The 10,000-nt window shown below is 43.7% G+C and overlaps 1 long non-coding RNA gene across 1 annotated transcript in view; it reads right to left on the bottom strand.

The window, feature by feature from the left end:
* Positions 1–2,675, bottom strand: part of LOC138957713 (uncharacterized) — a 4,398-nt gene extending 1,723 nt beyond the window's left edge. The window contains exon 1 of the long non-coding RNA XR_011453143.1: positions 2,360–2,675. This is a non-coding gene — a long non-coding RNA (uncharacterized lncRNA). The remainder of the gene's footprint in view (positions 1–2,359) is intronic.
* Between the last annotated feature and the right edge of the window lie 7,325 nt (positions 2,676–10,000).

Genomic DNA, 10,000 nt, shown 5'->3' with positions numbered 1-10,000 from the left:
GGGACCAGAGGTTCTGGGTCTCTAGCCAGAGGCTGGTCTTGAACACGTGCAGGAGGTGTCTGTGGATCAGGAACTGGTGCAGGGGCTGCTGGCTGCACCGGATGAGGCTGGACGGGTGGGGGGAAGACAGGGCGTGCGATGCAGACAGTGCCTCGGTCCGGGAACGTTGGGGTAGCAGGGACTCGGGGTACAGGGGCAAGGTTAAGTAACGAATCCCAAAATGAAATCAGCTGAGCGTCGTGTAGCTGCACGGGGACGGGGGTTGTCGCCAGCCGATGCTGTTCCTCTGTCTGACAGCTTTGCTCAAGGAGAGGTTGCGCCGTGATGGATGTTGATTGATGACTCGCGCGTTTCTCACTGGGCTGTCTCCATGACAACGGTTGTTGACTCCCATGACGCTTGGTAGGGCACCTGCTTTGTAGGTGCCCGTGGCGGTTGCAAAGCCAACAACGTGGCTTCGCGGACGGTTGCTGTTGACGAGGGGCAGCTCGAGGGTGTTGGTCCAGGGCAGCTCGAAGCTCTGCTGAGCTGACGGCGAGTTCGTTGACTGGTAATTGCAGGCTGCGTACCTCAGTGCTGCTCTCTGTTGCTTGTTGTTGTTGCTTCGTCACCACTTCGAAATCTTCCCTCATCCACCTGAGAGCTTCTGCACGGACTGCCGCAAAAGGGACAGCCTCACGCCCTCTCGCAAAGCGCATGAGGTCCCGTCTCATTGCAGGCAAGAACAGTCCGTGCATGAATTGCTCACGAAGTGCAGCATCGGTAACTGTACCGGCAACAACAGCATTCGTCTTGTCCCGCAGAGCCTGCAACTTGTGGGCATATGAGAGAATGCCCTCCTCTTGACTCTGGCAGATGCTGTAGAACGACGCTAGGAGAGTGGAAATGCTGGCGTGGTCCCCAAACGCGTCCTGCAGGATGGTCAAGACTAGGTCAGCCGTAGCGGTCGCCTGAGGGGGGTGCAAGTTGATCTCCTTCTTGGCAGGCCCAGCAAGTGACTGGATCAGCCATTCAGCAGCCTCGCCGCCCAGCGCCTCCAGGTTGAAGTGGGCAATGATGCGGCGAGCCTCTGTGACGTAGTCGTCTAGCAGACAGCCATCTTTGCTGCTAGTGAAGAGGGGAAGCCTGGGAGGGGAGAACATCTGCCACTGGGGTCTAGGAACCCCGTCGACCGCCATCTTGGATGTGCTGAGTCAATCCTACACTGCTTTCCCTGCTTTCTGGTGTTAAACTACGGCGTCTCTACTTCCTGAACCCTGCTCGCAGCGCCAGATGTGATAGGGTGTAGTGGAAGGGGGGGTAATAGGCCAGGAAGCATAAATGAGACGCCAAGACAGAGGTTGCGATAACGTGACTTTTAATTAACGTACACCAGAAGCAAACACCAGAAAGTAGACACCAGAAAGTTAACACCAGAAAGTTAACACCAGAAAGTTAACACCAGAAAGCAGTGTCTGATGACACATGAAAAGAAAAGAAAACATAATATAAGTACATGGCATAACAAGTAAAACGCACCATTCATACCAATGCATCCTAACCATACATACATTCCACAATAAACCTAAACAATACAGCCAAAATCCTGCAGACACAGCATTCTCTGAAAGAGAATCCACAGTGAGTTAAACAACTCCACAACAGCTAATGTCAAGGGAAGTAACCAACATCTTCCCTTAGGCCTAAGCCTTGCATTGGAAAATGCTCTACATAAATTAATCAACTGCATGAACCGCAACTGCAAAATAATTGTTATTATTAAGTATGTTCATCGCCATGAAGACACATCTTCATAGAGTTGAATAATAACGACAAGAATAAGAAAGATAACTCATGATACGAGTTCATTACCCAAAATATATGTCAACCATAATTCCCGTTCATCAATTGTAGGGGTTTCTGCGCCTAAATCGTAAATAGGTAGCTTTACGGGCCAATGGCACTGGGGGCTTAACTTTGGGCTTTTAACCGACTACTACTCAGACTCTACTGATCTCCAGAAATAATATGTGATAAAATGGGGAAAAATGGCAACGATACACATGGGTTACGATACACGCGCGAGTTTTATGTGCTAGACATTATTTAGCCCAGTGGAATGCTAGTACAAAATGTGTATATGTGTTTTCCCCAAACAAAGCCCATTGAACTGGCGGGAAAATGAGAACGAGTCTGCCTTACTTGATTCTTACGAGTCTTTAATTTACAAGACTCTAAAACAGCTTTAGAACAACTGGTCATCAAATATTAGAAGTTATTAACGCTCAATTTCAGCACCAAATCATAAAAGTAATTAGAAACTGATCTAGAACACACATCTCTCTGATAGATCAAAATGGCGTCATCAACTCAGTCTGACTCGAGACCGGTCGGACATCGCCCGGGACCAAATCAGCGTCAAAATGTACATATACAAACACCATAGCATGAAATGAAACATAAGAATAGAGCATAAGGAAAGAATACAGCATAAGGAATGAATAAAGCAGTTAGTTACTTACAGATTCTCCTCAGTGAGCACACTCAGTGAAACGTAAACACAAGAGCACAGGTATCGGAATCTAACACCACAAGTCAACCGACACAATCGGAGCAACACACAGCTCAGTATATCACAAATCGCGTTCTCTCCCCTAGCCTAAATGCTCTCCCTTTTAAAGGCTGGTCAACTCCGATTCCCAATAGCCAATAGGAACGCTACCTAGGTGTCAGACAACGGGGGGCGTCGTCTTAAGATTGCCTGCCAAAATGAAAGGGATCGGTACCGAGGCAGAAATCGTTACAGAGGTGTCACGCACCGGAAATATTACGCACACCGGATAAAACTCATTATATTACAACCAGTTACAAAGAAGGGGGAGAGGGGTAAGAGACTAAAACCTCCAAGCCACCCTGTCAAAAGAAGTGACACCCACTTGACAAAACGCCGTCCAACGATACCCAGACAGTCTGGCGGCACATTACATAACGACCACCTAAATCTGGGATAAGAGGTTGGAAAGGAATCCGGTCAAGAGTCTTCCCTACGATAGTAAACACACAATCATCCTAGCGGGAGACACAACTTGGGCCAGGGGAAGATAATAGACAGGGGAGGCAACTGAGTCGGGCAGGAGATAATTACACAAAAAGACTGGATACGCCACTTGACTACAAGTGTTTCTTGTATAGAATATAGTCAATGTTTGTAAAGATTTTAGTCAAGCAGTATGTAAGAAATGTTAAGTCCTTTGTACTGGAAACTTGCATTCTCCCAGTAAGGTAATATATTGTACTACGTTGCAAGCCCCTGGAGCAATTTTTTGATTAGTGCTTTTGTGAACAAGAAACAATTAACAAGTGGCTCTATTCCATCTTTCCCCGTCGCGATATAACCTTCGTGGTTGAAAACGACGTTAAACACCAAATAAAGAAAGAAAGAAAGAAAGCTTTTCGAGTTTGCTCAATGCATGCCAAAAAAGCATTTTCTTACCCAAAGAGGACAATCTAAAGCGAACTTCATTGGCGCATTGTTTGACGTCCGTGACCTGTAAACTTGAAAACCTAGCTTCATCGACTGCAAAACCTCAAAGTTATCGGACGAATACACGAAGCTTTGACAATCACATTTTGGTCAAAAGACACGAAGTCAACTTCAGACAAAGGACAGTATTAAGTTTTTCATGAATGTGAATGATACTTGTCGTCGCTGAAGCTAGCAAAGTTCTGGAACATTTTGTTTGTTGGTGAGAATAAATCAACGTTACCCTTAGCGCAGGTTAATATTCAACAAGCGCATTACTTTAAATGTTCACATAAAGACAATGCTCCCGGCCCGGGCTCTTTGACGTTGCCTCTCACTGTAGTTAAAAAACGTCAGTTCAAGTTCAAAGTTCAAATGTGACCCTCCACTACGGAATGAGTCGCATGTCACCTCGCGCGATTCTGCGCTAGGCTTAATATCCGTCCGGGGGGTGTCTGGTAACAGTGTGAGGGTCACCTTAGTCACAGGTTTATACTCAAAAAGTTTTCGCTCTTTTCTAAAACGGGTTTCACCACTGGATAGAGCATACAAATCTCTTTAGGTAAATGTAATAATATGAAAATCATGCAAAGGTGACATGCGACTCATTCCGTGGTGGAGGGTCACAAATGCAAATCCAGAATGTCACAGGCACTTACACAGTGGAATCTGTCATAGCTAATGCGGTTCTAAGCGCCTTACATTCATAATTAGAAGTAACCGTTAAACAACGACCACCTGTCTATAACAAACACTTTTGATCGTGCCCTGCAGTGGTCGTTGTTGGCAGGTCCGACTGTAAAAAAAAAACCCACTTGAATTTAACTTAGAGATATAGTACTCCTCTTCCTTCTTGGTGTCTCCTGTCACGATAATCACTGCAAATACCATTAGGTCGAGGAGCTCGTGAATGTTTCGTTTTGTCAAAAATGAAACGTTCTAATAACTACTTTCGTGTTATTTTGTGCGTGTGTGTGAACCATGACTGCTCGACCCAGCTAATTGGGCGAGGTAGACTTCGCGAGGTTCAATTCACGAATCTCCCTTCACGAAGCTTTGGCACTGAATTTTGGGAGAGAAAGACTTCGCGAAATCTTCGCGGTGTCAACGTTTGACTCAATTCAGGACAGGCTTAAAGCCGAACATCCGTGTCCAGGAGACTAAGCCTTGTAATAGTAGAAGGCCTGGGTGGCCGAGTGGTAAAGCACTTGCGCTCGGAAGCGAGAGGTTGCGAATTCGACCCTGGGTCAGGGCGTTAGCAATTTTCTCCCCCCCTTCCTAACCTAGGTGGTGGGTTCAAGTGCTAGTCTTTCGGATGAGACGAAAAACCGAGGTCCCTTCGTTGTACACTACATTTGGTGTGCACGTTAAAGATCCCACGATTGACAAAAGGGTCTTTCCTGGCAAAATTGTATAGGCATAGATAAAAATGTCCATCAAATACCCGTGTGACTTGCAATAAAGGCCGTGAAAGGTGAATGCTCGCCCTAATAGGCTTGAGGTTTGATGGTCGATGTGAATGCGTGATATATTGTGTAAAAAAAATCCATCTCACACGGCATCAATAGGTAACATGCGCCTTGAGTCGCCTTGTGTGGTGAGATATGTGCGCGATATAAATTATCGTAAATAAATAAAATAAAATAAGGCCACAGAGTTTAAATTTGTGTTACCAGCACGAGCAACTGGAACTACATCTGCCGCGCGCCGATGTTGGCTACAAAGATTGAGCTCCAGCTATTGGGCGAGTTTTAATGGTCAACCCTAGTCTATTCTGGTTAGTCTACTGCGCATATCACTCGGGTCGCTTCGCTGAAACGTGGTCTGGTCGAACCATACTCATCCAAAATGGCCATCGCTAGATCGATGTTCTAGGAGTTTCTTAACGATTAAAACGACTCACATAAACAAACTCAATATCCACCAAATCTTCTTCGCAAAGATAGCCAACACTACATCAAACTAGCTGTCAATGCAGATTGTGCTTTGAAATGAACAGCACCGTCTAATATTTGTCTCGTAAGAAAAACATCACTTGACAGATCGCATTCACCGCACATTCGACGGCATTTTGGAACCACACAAACCCTCGGCTGTGTTCGGGTCTGACTAGAGCAACCAGAATGACGTCATCAGGTTCGACCAGACCTCATTTTAGCGATCTTTAGTCCGACCCTAGCGACTATATAGAGTCGCTAATGAAACTCGACCATTGTCTGTAAAGAATGTCATTGGTCTCTGCTGGAGAAACGCACTATAGCAGTTATCAAGGCGTTACGCTTATCCCGTAGGGTGGGCAGGGATATCGAGGTGATATGGAGACAGCCACTGATGACATCTTTCGCGTCAGATAGGGGAGGTCCTGCTGTCTTAAGACGTTGAAATTTGAATTACTGATAGTTTTGAAATGGATCTTGCTCTATTTGTCTGTGCCTGCCTTGTCTGTAAGTCTGTCTGTTTGTCTGTCTCTGTCTCTGTCTGTCTGTCTGTCTGTCTGTCTGTCTGTCTGTCTGTCTGTCTGTCGGTCTGTATCAGTAACTCTCTGCTTGTCTGTCGGTCTCTCTGCTCACTCAATTCTCTTTCTCTCACACCGAAACATAGAAAGAGACAGGCAGAGAGACAGGCAGAGAGAGAGGGAGGGAGAGAGGGAGGGAGAGAGAGAGAGAGAGAGAGAGTTAGAGAGAGAGAGAGAGACAAAGAGAGAAAACGAGAGAGAGAGAGACAAAGAGAGAGAGAGAGACAAAGAGAGAAAGAGAGAGAGAGAGAGATTGATTGATTGATTGATTGATTAAACTTTATTACAGAAGGATGGAGATTTTAGGCGTTGCCTAGTCTTACAATCTGTCCTTGCTAACTAACATGAATACAAAACAGACATGAAAACATTATAAGAGCAAAAGAGGTTGACGGCAAAAAAAAAAAAAAAAAAAAAAAAAACGTACATATGATAATAAATGGCATTTAAAGGCAAAGAAAAAGTTATAGTATTTGATACTATTAAATACAATAACAGCAATAGAAATATGAAATAATGGTAAGGATGATGATGTCATATGATAATAACAATAAAAAATATAAAAAAAATATTAAAAAAAAAAAAAAAAAAAAAAATAAATAAAAAAAAATCCCGAGCACTAGAAACATATGGTCCAAATGAAACAACAACGGCGAGCAAGCAAAATAACAAACAGTAAGTCATTTGTATTTTACAAAAAATACCGACAACATAGCAAAAGGAAGAAAAGAACTACAACAAAGGATATACCAACACAACAGTATCAACAGAAACAGTAACCCTGAAAAGAGACTGCTATAAGATAACCGGTATGTATGATAACATTAGGACGGTTTGATACATCGGAGTAAACCCATTTTGAATCACCACTAGGTTACGATAACGGTGGAATGCTCCACTTGGAATCAGATTTGAAACAAATGTCTGTGTATTTGCTTTTTAAAGGCTTTGACTGATGGAATATATTTCAATGCTGTTGGAAGTGAATTCCACACTGATGACCCTGAAAATGCAAGACTAGACTTGTACAAATCTAGTCGGGGGCGGGGTGGAATGAATTTACTAGAACCATACCTGTTGGTTGCTTTTTGAAACAGCGACAGAATGTACTCTGGGACTTCCTTGTTCATAACTCTAAACATGAATAATGATTTATTCAGTTTAAGCTGCTGGTTCAACGGAAGGAGGCCGAGCAGTTTCAGTTTTTCGTCAGTAGTGACCGATGAGTTAGGTATCATAAGTTTAGCTGCACGACGATGGAGAGAATTCAGTTTGATCATGTGAACATCACTGCAGTTGTCCCATAACGTAGAAGCATAACTTAAATGCGAAAGAATGTGTGCATGGTAAAATAATTTAAGAACTGAAGTGTCGACATAATATCGTAGCTGCGAGAATAAGAACATGTTTCTCGACAGCGTTTTGTTTATATTGTTTAAATGACATTTCCAGTTTAGCTCAGAATCTATTGTGACTCCTAGAACCCGATGTTCACGGACTTGCTCAATCGGTGATGATCCAAGGTTAAGCTTTAGAACAAGTGGGGCCAGCTGATGTTTCTGTCTAGAAGTGATTACCATACTTTTGGTTTTTGCAGGATGAACTATCATAGTATTAGTGTTACACCAAGTAAACATTTCATCGAGGCTTCTTTGAAGTGATGACTCTAACATGTTCAGATTTTTTGAGAAAGTGTACACAGATGAGTCGTCAGCAAAAAGGTCATTGATAACACGAGGATCAGAAATATGGAGTGGCAAGTCATTAATGAATATTATACAAAACAAAAGTGGACCAAGAACGGAACCTTGAGGAACCCCACTCGTGACACGACCTGTAGTAGACAGTTTCCCATTAAGAAGGACATATTGCTTTCGATCAGAGAGAGAGAGAGAGAGAGAGAGAGAGAGAGAGAGAGAGAGAGAGAGAGAGAGAGAGAGAGAGAGAGAGAGAGAGAGAGAGAGAGAGAGAGAGAGAGAGAGAGAGAGAGAGAGAGAGAGAGAGAGAGAAAGAGCGAGAGGGAGGGACGGAGAGATATGTTCGTGGCATAAGTTTGTTCGATTATAACAGTACAATTCAAACCATCAATTGCGTCAGCAAATGTATACCCTTTTCTCCATATCGTACTCACACATATGCATTACCATGGAGGGGGACAGAACAGAAAACGGTCAGAAAAAGATAAAGGAAGCGCAGTTCGCATTTTTCATTTCGTCAACCAAGTTATCTTTCCTGAAGTGTTTTATCCCGCTTGGGGGCGTGCTTGTTGTTCCTTCTTTACATTCTAGGGGGCGCATCCGGTATCCGTATGACTCACTCCACCTAGTCACGACACGTGCAATTGAAAAGTGTGAAATCTTCACACAATGTGAAATACAGATTTGAAGTAGGCATATCGTAGAGATGAGTCACACACACAAGCTGACAAATTTGAAGAGCAAAACTAATTCATCACGATCTTATACGTGCGCACTTGGTCTTGCGCTTGCCTAGGTTTGCTTGGTCTTGGTCTTGCACTTGCCTGAACAAACGAATGGAACACGGCACTAGCAGGTCTGCACGTAAATTGACCTTTGAGTTTGGACAGTTCTCCATACTGAACCCGACCGGGATTCGAACACTCGACCTTCCGCTTGTGAGGCCAGCGTCTTACCCACCAGGCCACTGTGCCCGCCCAAGGCAACCCAATGTCCGAGCCCGGTCAGCAATACAAAGCTAACTTTTCATTCGGTATCCCTGTATCTTCCGTTACACTGTCTTAAGCCCTAATGAGGTGGTTTTGGGTCGTCCTCCTAGTCAACGAAGTGCCTGGAGAAATATGTAGAAGTGCGAGAGTTGGTTGAAACGGTCTTGGTCGTAATATTCCATGCGTAGCTCTTAACAGAAAGAAAATGTTAGATTAGGGCGATTTAAAAGCGAAGTATAGGACTCCTACATCCTTGTACGACTGCGATCGAACGACAGCGTTAAAATCAAATCAGATCTCGTACACTTAGGATCATTATCATCATCGTCGTCGTCATCATCATCGTCGTCGTCGTCGTCGATGAGTTGTATTGTTGTTGTATTCGTCGTCATAGTCATCATCATCCGCATCATCATCATCATCATCACCATCGTCGTCGTCGATGAGTTGTATTGTCACATGATCATGACAAAAAAGATCTATCTTGATAATTTGTATCTTAATATCTTTACAACGTAGGCCTATGTATATAAAAGACACAACAGACAGAAAAAAATGTTTTCTTAGCGTACAACCCCTTCATGTCCCAAATAGATGCTTGTTCTGGGGACACAAATGGAAACTTACATACAGGAAAAATGTATTGTGTCGTCATGCATAGTTTTGAATTGTATTGTTTTGAATTGTCTCACCATTATGTATTCGTCGCGATATAACCTTCGTGGTTGAAAACGACGTTAAACACCAAATAAATAAAGAAAGAAAGACCATTATGTATGGAGATTACGATGATAACTATCCACTCACGACCACAACCACAATCGATTATAGTCGACTGAATTCCAACCAACTCATGTTGACCAACAAAATACGACCTCGACCCTGTAAGTTCTAACACTAATCCTCTTTATCAGTGCAAAGAAGGCATGCAGACTACTTATGCTAATACTGCGATAACAATGTACTCGCTTCACTGTCCGCAGATTCTCTCCTTTGTCCTTCGCTCTTTGTACAGTTACAATACAGTAATTGCTTGTTTTTTCTAATGTCACGATTTGTATATATTGTGTGTGTGTGTGTGTGTGTGTGTGTGTGTGTGTGTGTGTGTGTGTGTGGTTGTGTGTGTGTGTGTGGTTGTGTGTGTGTGGTTGTGTGTGTGGTTGTGAGTGTGTGTGTGTGTGTGTGTGTGTGTGTGTGTGTGTGTGTGAATATATTTATGCGTGCGTGTGTGCGTGTGTGAATCTGTGTGTGCGTGTATATATATGTGTGTGTGTGTGTGTGTGTGTGTGTGTGTGTG

Source organism: Littorina saxatilis, unplaced genomic scaffold, assembly GCF_037325665.1.
Source record: "Littorina saxatilis isolate snail1 unplaced genomic scaffold, US_GU_Lsax_2.0 scaffold_2287, whole genome shotgun sequence".
NCBI lineage: Eukaryota > Metazoa > Mollusca > Gastropoda > Littorinimorpha > Littorinidae > Littorina > Littorina saxatilis.
The sequence above is the reverse complement of the archived record's forward strand: the minus strand, read 5'-3'. Positions and strand labels throughout refer to the sequence as shown.